Source organism: Alosa sapidissima, chromosome 11, assembly GCF_018492685.1.
Source record: "Alosa sapidissima isolate fAloSap1 chromosome 11, fAloSap1.pri, whole genome shotgun sequence".
NCBI lineage: Eukaryota > Metazoa > Chordata > Actinopteri > Clupeiformes > Clupeidae > Alosa > Alosa sapidissima.
This window is the reverse complement of record NC_055967.1, coordinates 15643555-15661059: the sequence shown is the minus strand read 5'-3', so window position 1 is coordinate 15661059 and position 17505 is coordinate 15643555. Positions and strand designations below refer to the sequence as shown.

General features: G+C 45.7%; 1 protein-coding gene across 2 annotated transcripts in view; it reads right to left on the bottom strand.

The window, feature by feature from the left end:
* mgat4c (mgat4 family member C) overlaps nt 1–16173 on the bottom strand; it is a 93965-nt gene extending 77792 nt beyond the window's left edge. For both annotated transcript variants that reach the window (XM_042111348.1, XM_042111349.1), the window contains exon 1: nt 15853–16173. The gene's annotated coding sequence lies outside the window, so the exon portion shown is untranslated. The remainder of the gene's footprint in view (nt 1–15852) is intronic.
* Between the last annotated feature and the right edge of the window lie 1332 nt (nt 16174–17505).

Below are 17505 nucleotides of genomic sequence, written 5' to 3'. Positions count from 1 at the left end.
AGATGATAGGCCCATGAAATTGCTGGCTATTATAAGACAGCATCTCTACATATGTTCAAGTAGGAGAAGTGGGGAGCCTGATCTCTTGGTAAACACAATAACACAGGCAGAGCAGTGCTCCCCCCAGTGCCTGTGTTTGCCTTGCCCAGGGCTTTGTGTCCAGGGCACCTTGTCTATTTACCCTCTTTCCAGGGCTACGCTTTGGTGCCTCGCTCCCCCCTGCACCAACGGAGGAATTCAATTACATGGTGGCTGGGGGCCTGACACGGCCCCACTTTTGTTTCAATCACCCCTCTGTGAGATATTAAGAGTTGTCGCGGCCGGCAGGGTCCAGGCTCACACGCTCTCTCCCCCTCTCAGCGTGCGCGACGCCACACGCTGCCCCCGAAAGCAACGAGGCGCTAACTGGCACCAGTGCAGCCGCCGAGAGCCACACAGACCCGGCCAATCAGGCGGAGTCCAGGGCTGCTTGTTAGGAAGGACAGTAGGCCAGCGCTGGCCACAGCATGCTGACTCTGGGTCACTTGGGACCTCAGGGCAAACAAACTGGAATGGAATCCCAAACCAGAGTTCAATTCGTACAACATATATGGCCTCCTTTACAGTCAGCTTCCCGTCACGTTTTACAAAGAATGTTTAATACCGTTGGGCAAAATGACTGAATATGACCCAACAGATAAGCATCAATTCTGATATGTTCATGTTTTACAAAGAATGTTTAATACCGTTGGGCAAAATGACTGAATATGACCCAACAGATAAGCATCAATTCCGATATGTTCTTGTGTAGGCATCACACGTTCTCACACCACCATTGGAAGGATTCTATACTGGTTCCCCCATAAACCTTCTCCAGGACCATGTTATTTTTCCCAGGGCGGAAGCAAAGAAAACCCAGGCAAGAACCTTCAGCATGGCTGGCTGCACATACAGCAACTGGAAAAGGGGGGGGGGGGGGCTATCAGTCTGGACCCACTGCCACAGCCTCGTTGATCAGTTTGCTCTCTCACTCCCTCCTTCCCTCTTGCATGCTTGCTGGGGATTTTTGCACACCCATACAGTAGGCACAACACAACATATATCTTTATTCCCCCTGGGAGCCTGGCTACTGTCGTGGGTGATTGAACAGCCATTTGTCCAAAAGGAGGCCAGACCATTTAACAGTGATTCCCCAAGTCTCCTTGGGGGGACTACTGCACCATACACACACACACTATCTCATTTACATACCCATTTAGGTACCCCCCCCCCCCCCCCCCCCACACACACACACACACACACACACACACACACACACACAGATTCTGATTTATTTAAGAGACTCATTCACACCAGGAAAACTGTGAGAAAAGCGAAAAGAGTAACAAGCCTCACTCCCACAGAAACACCACAGGTACCTCAGGGGAAAGCTGAGAGTACAAATGACAGCGTTGCTCCTGACCTCAGCAGGGTAACTGTCAGTCAAAACGTGTCAAAACACATTTTATGAAGTCCAAGCGAACCAATGGACTAACACATATGTCTGAAAATAAGACACATTATGTTATCCAGATTATGTAATGCTGATCTAATGTTTACTAAATGGCACAGCTGCTCTATTCAAACCAACAAGGCCATCACATTCAGATCAAGTGTCTTCAAACCCCTTTTGGCCCTTGGACTGACTTTGTCCTTGGCTCAACTATCTGTGAAGATCATCAATATTGTGAATGTAAGATCAGAGAAAAGCAAGCACTTGAAAGGAAAAGGAGAAAAGGAAAAGGAGTTTTATATAACGTACTTATCCCCTGAAGTAGACACTATAATAGTCACGTAAAATTGTGTAATCCCTGATCATAGCAAATTTGACATAGTGAGTCTGCTAACACAGGATTAGCAACTCTCTCTCTCCCTCCCCAAGATCCCAGAATAGTAAAAGGCAGTGGGGAAGGTCAGTACTGCTGGGGGAGGATCTCCACTCGCAGACTCTGCAGCAGAATCTGTATTAACAATTAATGGACAGTCATGAAAGAGGAAAAGCCAGCTAAGCCTGCTGTTAATGGACTAAATAGACTGCCTGGTGAGGACTGGTGAGGGAGTGGGCACTTCTGTGAGGGTTCACACACCTGTGCTGTGAAGTGGTCTGCAGTCCTCCCCACACTGGGTGGGTGGATCACTGTGGTAGTCTCCTCATGAGTTCCACTCATGAACTATCACAACCACACACAACGAGTCAACGTACATTTCACTTAGCCTACTCCAGGTGTGTTAGCATGGGACTAGCTTGGGAGTAAGTTTAACCAAACACAATTCAAAAAGCCCCAATGTTGCAAATGTCTTAGTGTCCTAGCTGGTAGGCAAGCCCATGATGAAGAAAGTAAATAGACAATATCTTTGAACGAAAAAAAAAAAAATCCAACAAAATAATGTAAATTATGCCATTGACAGTGATATACCAGGATGGTGAATGCGGAATGCGTTCGTGAGGGGAAAAGTGTTAAAAATAGATGCTGTATTTGGTGTGTTGTGAGGAGCGAGAAATCTGCGCGGTGAAGTTTGGAAGCTCTGAGAGTGATAATGAGCCTTATTTTAAGATCGTGAGTTGGCCATGAATATTTAGCAGAGCTGCTCACTGATGAAAGACCAAAAATAAGAAGTGTGATCCATTTAATAGCTTCAGCGTTCTTCATCTCTCCTCTCAGCTCCCTGAATTTGCACTTTGCGCTTACACTGTGTGAAATACACACATGCATATGGTAAACACATACACACACACAGGCAAACACACACACACACACACACACACACACACACACACACACACACACACATACACACATTGATAAATAATGATTGAAAAACTCACATGAATATGTAAAAGACATAAAAAAATATACATTTTCAATATGGGCTAACAAGTTACATTCCTCAAGTTTGGAAGATTTAACAAATTTAAAAGCAAACCACACAAATTTTGGAAAGACTTTCAGTTTTTTCAGCCCAGGATTCTGACACACAAAAAAACGTCAAACCAACTTCAAACAGCTTACACACTTGTGCTCAATAAAGAGGCCATGAAATATGTGAGGGACTTTTAGCTCCCTCACAGATTGAGGGACTTTCAGCTCACAGAAATTCACAAAGGATCTTTGTTCACAAACAACCGGCCATCTTTGTCTTGTCCATATCAATATCTATAATAACAGTGAAATGGCTGCTGTAAGTATGCATTAGGATGATGAATCCTTTTTCTGTGGATGAGAGGAGTTTTCTTTTTTTCTTTTATCTGCTTTCCCCCTTCTACTGGAATAGGCCATAAAGAGGAACATTAACCCCTCTACAAGAGGCTATTATAGACACAAGGGCATGTCCTAAACGGTTTATGCATTGTCAACTACTCGTATAAGCCAGAGATTAAACTGCAGTGTGGGAGCGCTGCCGCTCTACTCCAGCAATTCATCATAATTCATCAACTCCCTGTCACAATGAGATCAAATTGCATTAATTACATGCTGTATGGGTTACATTTCACTCAGACAGAGTTGTGCTAGGTTCCAGTCACCGAGCATTTCATGATAAATATTATTGCATTGTCATTACACGTTGCCAAAAAGTGTCTGGGAAATTAAAAGAATTCATTTTACTAGAGCAAACACTACAACACAGATTGCCCACAAAAACACTAAAGCACCCAACGATATATTATCATACATAAACATCAAGAGCATCAAGAGCCCCGGCTTTAAAATGTTGTTGGACAAATCTAAATAAACAGAGAAACAGTGAGAGAGAGAGAGAAAGAGAAAGAGAGAGAGAGCTATTGAAATGGATGGCCGTGGTATACAATTTGCAATCAACAAATAAGTGTGGACTAGTCTGTAGAGTAAAATGTTTGTTGATTCAATTTGCTTTTCATGGATTATTAAAGACGTGCATAAACATATACTATTTATGAGCTGACTTTACAAGCTTGCAGAAGTAAGAATGTTGGAGTGAATCACAGAATCGCAGAATGCTGTGGAGGTTGTGCACGATGCTGTAGGCCTAGCTTTTTTTCTCAAAAATACATTTTTCCCTCCCACTTTCCAATTAGATTAATTTCAATTACTTAATGAAGCCGATGTTGAAACAGATCCCGTAAAACAAAAACAGAAAATGTTAAACAAGAAACACAATAACTAGGTTTCACAGCCCAAAACATGCTGATTTAGGATAATAAGGGGAGATGTGGAAAAGGACTGGATTCCTCTGAGAAATAAAACTGTTTTGCTAGTGTTTGCTTTGTTACTTAGCATGCAGACTCCGAATTAATTCCTCTCCCTTGTTCCCTTAAACTGTCTCACTCCAGCCGCCGTAAACAAATGAGCCAAATGAGAGATCCCAGATGCACACCTGTGTGTGGCTCTTCAGGGGACGGCATGTGCTGGCCGCAGTGGCCACAGGAGTCCAGCGCACTTAACACGGAACAAACAAGAGTCTCTGTGCCTGTTTACCGCCATCTTTATTTTCCCTCCTGGGCTACTCGCACCACCCCACGCTACACCGCCCCACGCTACACCACCCCACCCCACCCCACCTTACTCCAGCACACCTTAGCACTCCAGCCACCACCACCCCACCCCACCCCACCCCACCTCGCCTCGTCTTGTCCAACCTCAGGCCCCTCCAGCCCAGGCACCACTTGCCTCCCATGAAGCCATAATGCCTGAGATTTGTCAGTGTCAATTTCACAGCTAATCTCTCTGGTCCACCAGCGGCCCTTCCATCTCTCCCCCATTAATTCCGGCCTGCCTCGGCACACTGCGGCAGGAGTGAGAGGTGAGGGAGCTGAGGTGGAGCACTGCGCTGGGGGGGGGGGGGGGGGGGGGGGCTCATACCCTGATATTTCAATGGAGTCATGTAGGTAAATGCCTCCTTGGACTGACACGCGGTCAACAACAGACACGGTTAATGTACTTCTGCTCGAACACAGCACTGCAGCAGAGTGCGCGGGCGTGTGTGTGTATGTGTGTGTGTGGGCGTCGAACCCTGCCTGCCACCCAGGCCTGCATACAAACGAGAGCGAGGCACTCACGAGGGAGAAGGGACTTGTGAAGCTGGCGCTGCGTCTTAACCGAATGTTTTCTGTGAAATGCAATGTCTTTGTCATTGCCACTTAAGAGCCTGTGGTGTCAGATAAGAATTGCAGATTTGAGAAGCTCTTGCAAAAATGCTTGCTGATAATAAATGAGTGAATAAGACACAGGTGACACATGAGCTGCCGATCAATACTCTCCCTCTGTTCCCTTCCATTCGCACAGACTGAGACCTATTGCACTGAGTAAAAACCTCAGAAAATCCATGGGTATTGACCTGGGAAGGTATTAGAGATGCACAGTGCAAACACATGATTTAACTATTCTGTTTCTCCGCCGAAGACGGTAGATCACACCCTTGCGCGCACACAAATACACTTTTGCGTACTTAACACACTCACACTCAGCTCACAAACATTGACAAATACGCTCTTACACACAGACCAGTTAAAAAATGCACACTCACACACACATATACACACTCTGTCTCTGTCACATGCACACACACCACACACACACACACACATACAGACACACCCATGCACACTCATCCTCACACACTTGAGCGGCGCAGTATTTCTTGAGGGTAAGGTAATCCCCCCCCTGCAAGATGAAAGCAGGTTATTTAAACACCAGTGCGAAGCGCTCGAGTGGATTTATGTCCCGATCCGGGCGGCATCATTCAGCGGTCCGTAGCTTGATGGACGTGATGAGGGGGGTGTATGCCTCTAATCAAGTGTGTCACACGGAGGCCCGCCTCCCAGATGGCACATCAGACCGGGTCAGTTCACAACAATGACCATCTCCGCCGGAATGAGCAATCTGATACTCAGCTGTCCCCGATATCCATCATGCCTGAACTCAAGCGTACGTCCCAGGCAGCAGAGCATGCTGGGAATTATTTTACAAGCTCAAACATTACGCCCCGTGTGCGTGTGAGATGGGTTGGGTCCACCCAAAATAACCACAGGCCAGACAGCACTTTTCAGAGTAAAATACAGAACTCTATCTGTAGCCTCAGAGTGAAGGGAAGGCTTTGAAGTCGTTCTACTTCTCTGTAGCTGGAAAAAAAATCCCTATTCAAATGCCGAAAAAGGCACACATTCTTTCACAAACCCATCTCATTTGACAGTGAAGGTGAATTGCTGTGGCTTCCTTACTCTTACAATTTTCAAGGAGAACCCAAAGAGCATACCGGACCGGGTGTTCAAATTACTCTTACCACGCATGCAGAGGCATGAAGCAAATATTTAGTCAAGCGGTGATTGACAGGAATGAAAAAAAAAATCATTATTCTTTTCTGCATCAGCTGTGACCTTTCTTGCGGGGAGCCAATCGGAGCCCGTCTTCATAGCAAGGAAGCACAGCGCGCCGTTACAGCGTGGAGACCACAATATCAACCACTAATACAATGTCTCCGACCCCAGAGGAATTCCATCGCAATTTGCATTCTCTACTCACCAGTAAACACATAATAAGACCAGAGACTTGGGCCTAGGCGCGCTTAGTGGCCACTGAACTGTACATAATTTGAATGTAAGCAACGCTGGTCAATGTAGAAAGGCAGCATTTACATGCTCAGTATTCAGCAGCCATACGTGCTCTTTTTATATGGCAGATAAATTAACATTTCACTCCAAAAGGTCATCGCTCCTCGCACTCTCACCATTGTCTTTCACTCTTTTTTGTGTGTGTGTTGGGGGGGGGGGGGGGGGAGGGGGGTTCGGGTGGCATTACACACTATCAGGAAGACCTTGGTGAGCCATGGAGACAAAGCCAAATCAAGACTACTTTGGAAGGAAAGGAATCACCATAATTAGATTCATTGTTTTTATACTGACGTGCTTGAACACCCAGCACACTTACCAGGCTGAGAGATGTGTGGAGCTTGGCAGTATGCCATTAGGGTGAGACTTTATGGGGTTTAAATGTTTGATGCATGCCCCACAATGTTCGATTAAGAAAGATTTGCAGATACATTTCATGCTATTTCATTTACAATGTACATTTGGTGCCATTTGCATGTAATGGATTATACTACTAAATCTGTTTCCATATGCACACAAAGACTAAAATAAGCCAAACAGAATAGAGACAGCATAGCAGAGCACATGACACATTAGCTGTGTTGAGAATAAATGAGACTTCTCCAAAGATTTCTATTATTGGTCTGCAGGTGTGTAGTGTGCTATTTTAATTTCGACAACCTGAGCAGACAGAACCTCAGGTGTTGATACAACCTGTTTTTGAAAGAGAACACAATCTAAGATTACAGTGGCTGTCTAGAAAAATCAAAGCTTGTGTTTGATGCAAGAACTTAATTTGTTGTGATTACTCATGTGATTTTCCAGTTAGCGCACGTCCTAAAGACTACAAGACTTCGAGAACAACCTGACCCACATTTCTTTCTCTCTCTCTTCCTCATCATTCCACTTCAATACAGCACTTCAACGCAGTAATCAATTATTACAATTCCCCTTGAGTGTAATCACCGGTGCTGACACCGGGGAGTACTGATATGGAGGAGTACTGACATCCACTGGCCATGGCTACCATGCTGCTACGTTCCCAGGCACAGAAGCCCCGAGAGAGGGTGAGGGACCCTGGGAGAGCTGACCAAGCTGCTCGCTAACATGGACGAGGCACTTATGACCTGTGAGAACGGAGGCTGACGGATACTCCAAGCACTGGACTCTCCAAAACATCAAACCAAACGTCATGGTTAGAGGCTAGCCATGCTTGGCCCACACAGGGGGTGAAGAGCCAGGGGTTTGGGTGTTGGGTGAGAAGGTGGCTGAATGGAGACTTGTGCCATCAGCAGGTTGATTTGGCCGCCAGCGTAAAAAAAAAAAAAACAGCTGACCTGCTCTGACCCACTTCTGTCTGATTTATGACCGCCGCCTTGTGGCCGACGGGATTGTGCTCCCGGGGTCATAAATCTCCCGCAACCCCAGCTAATGCAGACGGGGGGGCCGAGGCCTGCACTCCTGGTGGGGACCACCACAGCTCTCCTGCCCAGCACCTCTCCATCACCTGCACTGCTGTAGGGCCTGGGGGAGCACTGCAGACACCGAGCTGAGTGGTCACTCAGCACACACACACACACACACACACACACACACACACAAACCCACAAACACATATAAACACACACTATTTACAACAGTTCACACAGAGATGTCAGATTAATGTCAAGAAAATTGGGATAGGAAAAGACAGCGAGAGAGAGAGAGCAGGCAAAACAGACACAGAGGAGAGGGAGAGAAGAAGAGAGACGCACTGATTGTGTCCCTAAAAAGAATGAGAGAGCAGAGCTCCTGAGGAGAGAGAAAGGGAGAGGAAGGGAGAGGAAGAGAGAGCAAGAGAGAGGAATGCCCCGTGAAGCAGCTAAGTACAGCAAAAAGGTCAGGAGATTCCCACTGATACAAACGGAGTGTGCAAAGAGGACGTCGGGAGAGAGCCAACGAGAGGAAGAAAGGAGTGAGCAACAGACAGAGAGAGAGAGAGAAAGAGAGAGAGAGGTAGAGAGAGAGAGGGAAAACATGTCGGAGAGGAGAGGAGGAGAGAAACAGAGAAGATAAAACACAGCATGGAGAGAAGCCGAGCACGAGACAGGAAGTGTACATGTCAGAAAGAGCATGAAGCGTGAGAAACAGACAGAGAGAGAGGGAAAGAGACAGAGAGAGAAAGTGATAGAGAGCGAGAGATGACAGAGACAGATGGATTGAGGATGAAAAAAGAGGAGGGTGAATGTGCGAATGAGTGAGTGACAAGGCAGAAAGAGAGAGAAAGAGTGAGAGAGTGCAAATGAGAGGGAGAGAGGGAAGGGTGAGGAGAGGATAGCGTGACCGCGGAGCCAGTGGTATGTGTAATGGCCAGCCCAGTGCCTCCCCTACCTTGCTGTGTGCTGCGCGTCCTGTGGCGCCTCAGAGTGAGAGAGCCCCCCTAAATGATCTCCATGACTCACACACCGGCAGATAATTGGCTCTCAAAAAAGAGCCATAAACATTCATCAGAAAGGCAAACGCTTGCTGGAGCTCGCTTCTCCTTCCTTCCCCCCTCCCCCACCAACCCTACCCCCCCCCCCCCCCCCCCCCATCACACACACACACACACACACACACACACACACACACACACTACCCACCCCTATCCACCACTCCCTTTCCAATTTGCCTCATCTTTCTCTCTCTCTCCCTTTCTCTTGCTCTCTCTCTCTCCCCCTCTCCACACGTTTTGCGGTCGTCAGTGGAGCATGCTCTCCCCCGTGGCCGCTGAAATTTGCTCTGACAGGAGGTCCCGGACACAACTAATTATAATGTAAGGTCATACTTGCGAGACACGCTATTAAGGGCCACAAATTGCAAATGTGCAAATTTGAGAAAGTGAGGAGGTCCGCTGGGCCAATTCATTAGGTGATACCCTGCATGGCACGGCCTTTTTACTGCCTGTTTCTCCAGGAACACGCCCGTTACAAAAAGCCTGTGGAACACAGTGGCACTATACGAATCCTGCTCCAGCGGGGGTATTTCTACACCATAACCTTTCTGTGAGGTACAGTATGACGTCTCTGACAGCTACCCCCGTATGCTTGGCTGGCCCTTTATTCGCAGCATATGCACTTTATTTGCATCATTGTGTCTGATAGAATACAGCCCACAGCTTGCAAACAAAAGGACTTCATTACAGACAATGCCATACAGAGAGGACAGATGTGTATATCCTACCAGTCGATGCGGAGGTAGAATTGCATACCGTACCGTCTTGTTCTGCACAGTGTTGTTACCATACAGTAAGATGTGAATAAGAAGAGTTTGTTAATTGGTGTTTTTAAGCATATTGTTAGCGTTGTGCCACCTCTGTGTCGACATCCTCAACTCCTGCCTGCATTGTTTACATAATTAGACGCGTGTACCTTGTGGTTACATGAGAAATCCATGAATCGCATCTGATTGGGCATCATAAAATTCATGCTCCTTGTACTCAATGAGCTGTTAATGGGGGAATGAGCGGTACATCTGTGCAGCGTTCAATTGAGAGAGAAAGACAGAGAGAGAGAGAGAGAGAGAAAAGGAGATTGCGAACAAAAGGATGTGTAAGGAAGGGAGAACAAGAAAGAGGCAATGTTCAAAAGGGACAGAAAGAAACTGAATGGAACCCTCAGACACTCTGATAGCGAAGCAGAGAGCAAGAGAAAGAGAAACAGACAGAAGAAGACTGCCATTGCAGGTAGGGAGTCTTCAGCTCCTCGTCTGTCATGTCGACAGCGAGGGCGATCACACGCGCTCGTTTCCTGGCACTCAAAGCGTCTGCACATCCGCTCCCAACAGCTGCTGCTGTGGAGGGGTGGAGGGGGAGGTGGGTGAAGCTGTTTAATAAGTAAGCACTTCCGATATCCCCCTGCGACAAACACTCAGTTAGGCCTTTGTTCTTTATTCCACTGGCATCGATGCATATTTCATGCACAACTTTGCACACACATCTCTTTGATGGGCAAAGACTTCTCTAAGCTGACAACCTGTCTATTACCAGCTATTACTGTCTCCTATATCCTCACCATAGCCATCACAAACAATTCCCTTGTTGAGTAAGAAAATATGCTTGATTATGGAACTGCCATGATTACATTTGCATGAAGTATTGATGTCCATAAAACTTATCCAAGGACTGACTTGACCTGAAACGTTTAGTTGTTTTATTCTATAGGAGGGAGTTGAACATCACCAATGCCTCTCTTGAGGTGTTAACGACTGCTAATGCTCAGCCCCTAAGACTCCTCCCCCCGCTGTGTCCTACAGCTGGAGATGGAACAGTAAGCCTGGTGATCGGTGTTTTACCTCCGCTTATGGCTGTGCTCCTCACCAGGATGCCTCTTCGCTATATGTCGGAGATGCGCCTTTCCGAAAAAATTCCCCCCAGAAAGCTCTGGCGCCCATAATCCAGAGAGAGAGAGAGAGAGAGAGAGAGAGAGAGAGAGAGAGAGAGAGAGAGAAAGAGAAAGAGAGAGAAAGCTTTACTGGGCATGCTCAGTGCATCCCTTTCATGTAACTGCCAATACCCCCAGCTCCCTTAGGGCTAGAGAGAGTAATGCGTGACTTTAATACGCATAAAAAACAGACTACCTTTTGTAGACGTGAATCCAAGTTATTATTATTCAGGCAGAGAGTGTTATTGTACATCACCGTGAATGTACTCGGAGCGCTCAATGGCAATGAAAACCTTCCAGTACTCTGACAAGTTCTGCAACAATGCATCCAAGACCATCATGATGACAATATTTGGTAACACTTTACTTGAAGATATCTACATAAGAGTTACATGACACTGTCATAACCCTAACACTAACCCTAACTTGTCATGACAAAAACCAAATGACACTAACCCTAATCCTAACCCTAACTTGTCATTTGTCACTTGTCAGTTGCAAATAACGTTTATGACTTGTTTATAATGTTTATGACAGGTCCATGACTCATGTCACTCTTATGTAGATACCTTCAAGTAAAATGTAACCCAATATTTACTCCATGTCAGGGTATATGTGAACAAACAGTATGGATGGAAGAAAGAACTGGAGAAGAGAAGCATTACAAATGACTTAGTTAGCTACTCTGATTCTGTCATAGCCCTCTGAGAAACTTGGAGCTAGAGTACTAAATTTAAAAAAGAAAAGTCTTTTTTAAATATCATTATTGCATGTATAAATTCCCATGGCCTAAAGATGACTAATCTTTCTGACAGGAAAATCATCTCCAATCTTTCACCTTGTGTAACCCCCAACCTGCACAAATCATAGGAGACAGTGAGTCACTTCAGGCTGACGTCAGTGACAAATACATGTTCAGGGGGACTTGATGACATTAAGAAAATCACCATTCATTTCTCTAACATGTCCCAGTTGGATTCTGAGCAATCCCTGAGAGACACAGCAAATTAAAAGTTGAAGTGGGAGTTGATTATAATTTGCAATATTCATCACAGCTACAGTCAGCTGGTGGAAACTCGTGCCAGGTGCATATCATGAATTGAAAACACAAATATCCAGGAGATGCTCTTAATCACAAAATCAAGTTTCTGAAATATTCCAAATGCATAATTAGGCTATTAGAGGTGACAGGCAAAATGAGAAAGACCCACGCACAGGCCCCACACCACCGATAATTACCAAAGCTCTTCCACTCATTCCATTAGTAGCTACCAGTGTACTGAATGTCTGCATCTGCATAGACTCCTGCATTTGTCAACACACACACACACACACACACACACACACACACACAGATATTCTAAAGGGCTAAAGTTATAAGATGTCAAGCAATTCTTTTACCTCTGTGGCTAATGTTAGCGGAGGTGGTTGTTCTTGGCATAGCCATAATGATTTCCACTCAGTGTCATCGTTGTCTCCCACAGAGAAAGCTCCGGTGACATTTAAAGATTGATAATCACCTACTGTTTGAAATGGGAAAGGCCACCGTTAAAAGGGACACAGTAAATCACTCAGAGGCAACAAACCACGCAGGCTTATAGTCTTAGCTTGTACAATGCCAAGCCGAAGCCTCGCTTAATAAGCGGCGCGCTGCTCATTTAACTGAAAGCAAATCTTTCAGGCTCACCTAGTGCGACTCAGGTTCAAATCAATTGGCTTATTCAGCAGCTGTAATACGTGTAGACCGGGCTGTCTACACCACAAAGAGTTGCTGGCAAGCCGCACTCCTCTCTGAAACCTGTTTTCACTCGGAGTGACTCACTGAATGGGACAGATGGCACCGAACCTTGCCTGATCTTCTCTTCCTCTCTCTCTCTCTCTCTCTCACTCGCGCTCCCCCAAAAAAGAGCTGGAGCCTTCCCTGCCCTTATCCTCTTTCACCATTCCGGGCCCCATTCATCACCGTAGCTCAACTATAAACGCTTTCCGATGGGAGATCATTGCCCTGCTCTGCCTCAGGAAGCTTAGGAAGGTGCGGCGGTTATCTTTCATTTTGGTAGAGTGCAGGAAATAAAAAAAAAGAGAGAGAGAAAAAATAGTCAGACGCAATTAGAGCCTTCACCAAGTCATCCTAGCGGCAGCTGAGGGGCTGCGCACTCAACACAATAAGCAGTGGCACCTTTGCTCAAGGAGGAGTGATTATGCAGGGGAAGGGAAAGAGGGCTCCACGCAGGGTCTCCAGAGCTTAGGGGAAGGTGGTTCTGGACTACACACACTCAGCCCTGCTCGGAGGCGTGTGTGTGTGTGTCTGATGAGCAGCACCCAAGGTTTTGCAAGGCCCAAGGGGTGTATGAGTGGAACTTGTGAGGGAAGGGACATGTGCATGTGTGTGTGTGTGTGTGTGTGTGTGTGTGTGTGTTTGGAAGCAGACTAAAACTGTGTGAGGAATTGTGCTGAAGGTGAATGTGCCTCATCTTCCTACACTGGTTAACTTATTCAGCTGAGGCTCTTAATCCCACAAGGCAATCAGGGTGACAGACTCACGTCCAAACACTTTCACAGTGGATTAAAATAGGACGGCTAATTATCATGCTCTCTGGCCAGGAGTTTTTGTGAGACTGTGAGTGTGTGTGTGTGTATGTGTGTGTGTGTGTGTGTGTGTGTGTGTGTGTGTGTGTGTATGTGCGCGCGCTTGTGCGTCCAAGTGCCTGTGTGCATGTGTATGTGTGCGTGTTTGTGTGTGTGTTTGTGTTGTGTGTTTGTGTGTTTGTGCATGTGAATCAAGGCCTGCTGTCTTGCGCAAGGCATTTAATTGTCTGTTGAAGAATACGGACCACGCTCCTTGTGTCAGGCTACATTTACGCTTTCATGAGGACATTCAGAAAAAGATAAGAAGCGTAGGATTCTCTGGAGGCGCATGCGAGTACTTTGTTTACTGTACACTCATTCTTTTGGAACAAATTGGTTTATACGAGACATTGTTCAACAGCAAAAAAAGAAACAACAGTCAAATCTGCATGGTATTACTGTACCACGTATGCACAGTACAACAGATGATGTGGGGAACAATACAGATTACAAAATCACAATATTCTTACATTAAAATTTTACTTTTAAATAATGTGACAATAGGAGGCAATGCACCATCAAAATTGTTTTCATATGTAATTAAAAAAAAAACCTGGTTGAACTTACTTCACTATATTTATAATACTGTTTTGATTTTTAAATGGGCCAGTTTGACACCCACACTCAGCCCACTTGGAAGGGAACAAGGACGCGAACAAGGTCGGGTGTGCTCCTGTCTCCTCTCCACCACCACCAAAGACCGGAACCCTCTGCGGATTCATTTGGGCACTGGTGCACACTGGACAGGTGGGGAGTGAAGTGGGGCTCGTAATGATGCTAAAATATGGTAAGGTATTCACCAGCCTCGCTCTGCACACCCCTTCAACAACCATAACAATTCACCGACGAGAGGGCTTTCATCCATCTGTGACGCTCGTGTCATTAGCACAGGGACCCTGCATTCGGAGACAGCCTCCCCACCCCACATAGGCTATGAGTCGGGCTCCGCAGATAGCAGCTGTTCCTCAGTGCCTCTATTGCTGCGTACAGAGGCACCACAGTGCTCACATAGACCCATTGATGAGCTGAGTCTGCCCATATGGACCTCCGACCGAGTCTGGGTGCTGACGCTATGTCTGCACCGATCACCCTGGTTTCAAAACCTTATTTCCAAAAAGGCTGTTTGCAGAAAAGCAGTTGTAATGGCTTTGATCTTTTGGATATGAAAGTGATTGTGTATAATTACAAGTTTTGCCATATTAAATGTTCTGATTAGATTAGATTCTGTATTGTTGTGAGCTGTCCATTCCACTAGAGAAGGGGCTTCCCAGCTAACACAAACGACGTGATAAGAGTTATCCGTGGGGTGAGGCGAAACGACCTGTAAATGTTCATTCATAACAGTCAGCTACACATACTTATTCATTTGGAGCATTGGTATGTGTCTTATTTTGAGATTATGGGACAGTTTTACCTGTTTGAGACCTTATGCAATACAAGAATATGGTCAACATACTGTATAAGTCATAACTTCAGTGATTAATTGAATATACAAAGTGCAGAAGACAAAATATGTCTGACATGACTGATATGGTCTACTTCTGGCAAATAGGTGTTCACTGACAGTGTAGTTTCATTTGAATATAAAAAATATTCTAAACAAAACAAATGGCCATTTGTATGTAAATAAACCTCACATAGTCCCTCGGAGAGTTTGCGCATCAGTCACTGTGACACTGAGTGGTCACTGACTATGCTATAATAAGCTTTTGTTTACCTTGAGGCAAGTAGATGAGACATATCTGTCATTCTTACTTGGCGACAGCGGATTTAAAAGAACCGGAGTCATTTCCACACAAAATATTAACACATAGCTGAACATTGTTAAGGTCACTGTATCCAGTCGATCAAATTTAATTCAGAATTTAGATGTAGCGTAAATACTTTTACAGATGGTAACGCGCCTCGGTTTCTCTACTCACTGGTTGTCTACTGTAAGCGTTACCAGTGAGCACAATTCCGATGCAATGCTCTGTGTGATGTGTTCAGTAACTGTACAAAGTCATCTAGAACAGCAAAGCAACACTACAAAGACATATATTGTAGTACCCCTGACTATTCACATGACGGGTGAAAGACATCAATGCGGTGCTATTGCTACCGCAAGTATACAGCTGAGCAGCCGAGGCTGTACAGCTTGGCTGCGTTGTCTATACAGGTGTGGGTCCCTCTTCGAGGAAGCTGCAAACACACCCAAAATAATGATGTTAGCATCAATTACACACGCGTAGTCACATTACTTACCATGCGACCAGGACGTGTCCAGCTGGCAAGGTCCGGTGAGAAACTGGAGCTGGCATACTTAACTTCGCGACTCGCCCGTCCGTCCTGTCTGAGCGATGAACGGACCAGCGAGGGATTCACCGTGTTGACAGGGACGTTGGCATTACGTGAAATGAGTGTCGGAGCCGCGTCCTGCCTTGCGTGAACGCAGTGGTGGCAGCTGAATCGCAAAGTCACAGCTCCATGCACAGGTCTAGGGAAGATTTTGAAAGACCCAGAACAGGCTTGTCTCCCAGGATGAAGAGAAGCTACAGTTAGCAGGCAGCATCCACGCTGCTCGCTCTCCTCCAATCAGCGCTTTGATGGGGGAGCACAGGGGAGAGCTACGCGGTGTCTTTGTGATGCGACTTGGCAATAATAAGAGAGTGCCTCCAATACCGTGACTTACATAACAGGCTAGAATGCAAGCTTTAAAAACTGTAATTATAAGGTGGGTAATGTTTACATGTGTACCAATATGTTATATTCATCGTGTATTTCTCATGCTACCCTCAAAGTTGGGCACTATATAGGGGTGTTCCGCTGAAAGGTGGCAGGTAACACCTGTGAAGCGTGAACGTATGAAGCCAGGCATTCTAATGTATGGTTTCTAATGTATGTTTTTTTAATTTTATTTGGTAATCTCCACATAATCTCTTTTTTATCATTATTTATTGTGAAGGGAGACACTGCATCTCAAACAATGTAATAAAATGAAATGATATTGCAAACACTGAGTAGCTACCATAGGGTAATGATGGGTGTAGTTTTAAGTCAAGCTACATTACCAAAAACAAAAATTAGACCACTGCATTTATAAGTAATAAACACAAATGTAACTATGAACATTTATTTAACCGGATAACATACTGTACAGGTCTGAAAAATACCCCTTCAAACAAAATATGTTGAATTAATTTCAGTGCAAATGTAAGGCATGAAAATCTTACCATGCTGACACACACACACACACACAGAGAGAGAGAGAGAGAGAGAGAGAGAGAGAAAGAGAGAGAGAGAGACACACAGATACACACACACCCTTGTCATTGTCTGCCTCTCTACAGCATTAACAGCCAACATGCAGGTAGTGTCCCTCACTGCTAGTGGGCTTCCACCTCACTCGACTCACTCAAGGCCAAGGACATGGAGGTCAGACAGACGTCCATGAGCTGAATCCAACAATTAGCTGGCCGCTCCAGTCTGGCACCTCCTGCCATCTCACACAAGCGCACTGGCTCTGATGAGTAACACTGCCTGCTCAAAAATAGCCCCAGCCTCTGGCCTATACCGTGTCCTCGGGTTGCTTTAGTTCAAGGGCCTTTACTTCAGCATGGCATGGCCACACAACACCTCTCGTATATTTGGGGATGTGTGATGTTAAAGCCAGGGTTGCTGCTGTGAAATGCTTGGGTGGTGATGTCACTTGCTCTGGCTTTCTCCCCCAGCTAGCATACTTAATGTGTAGCCACCAAGACTTGCCTATGTGACTCCCCGCTATAATTCCTCTCTCTGATATTACTAACCTCCCGGGACATAGTCTTCGGCTTTTTATCTTTGAGACTTGTGGAATCCCTCAAAGATATTTTTGTTTTTTCTTGTTTGTTTGTGGCCATGTTTGATGTTCTTTTTGTG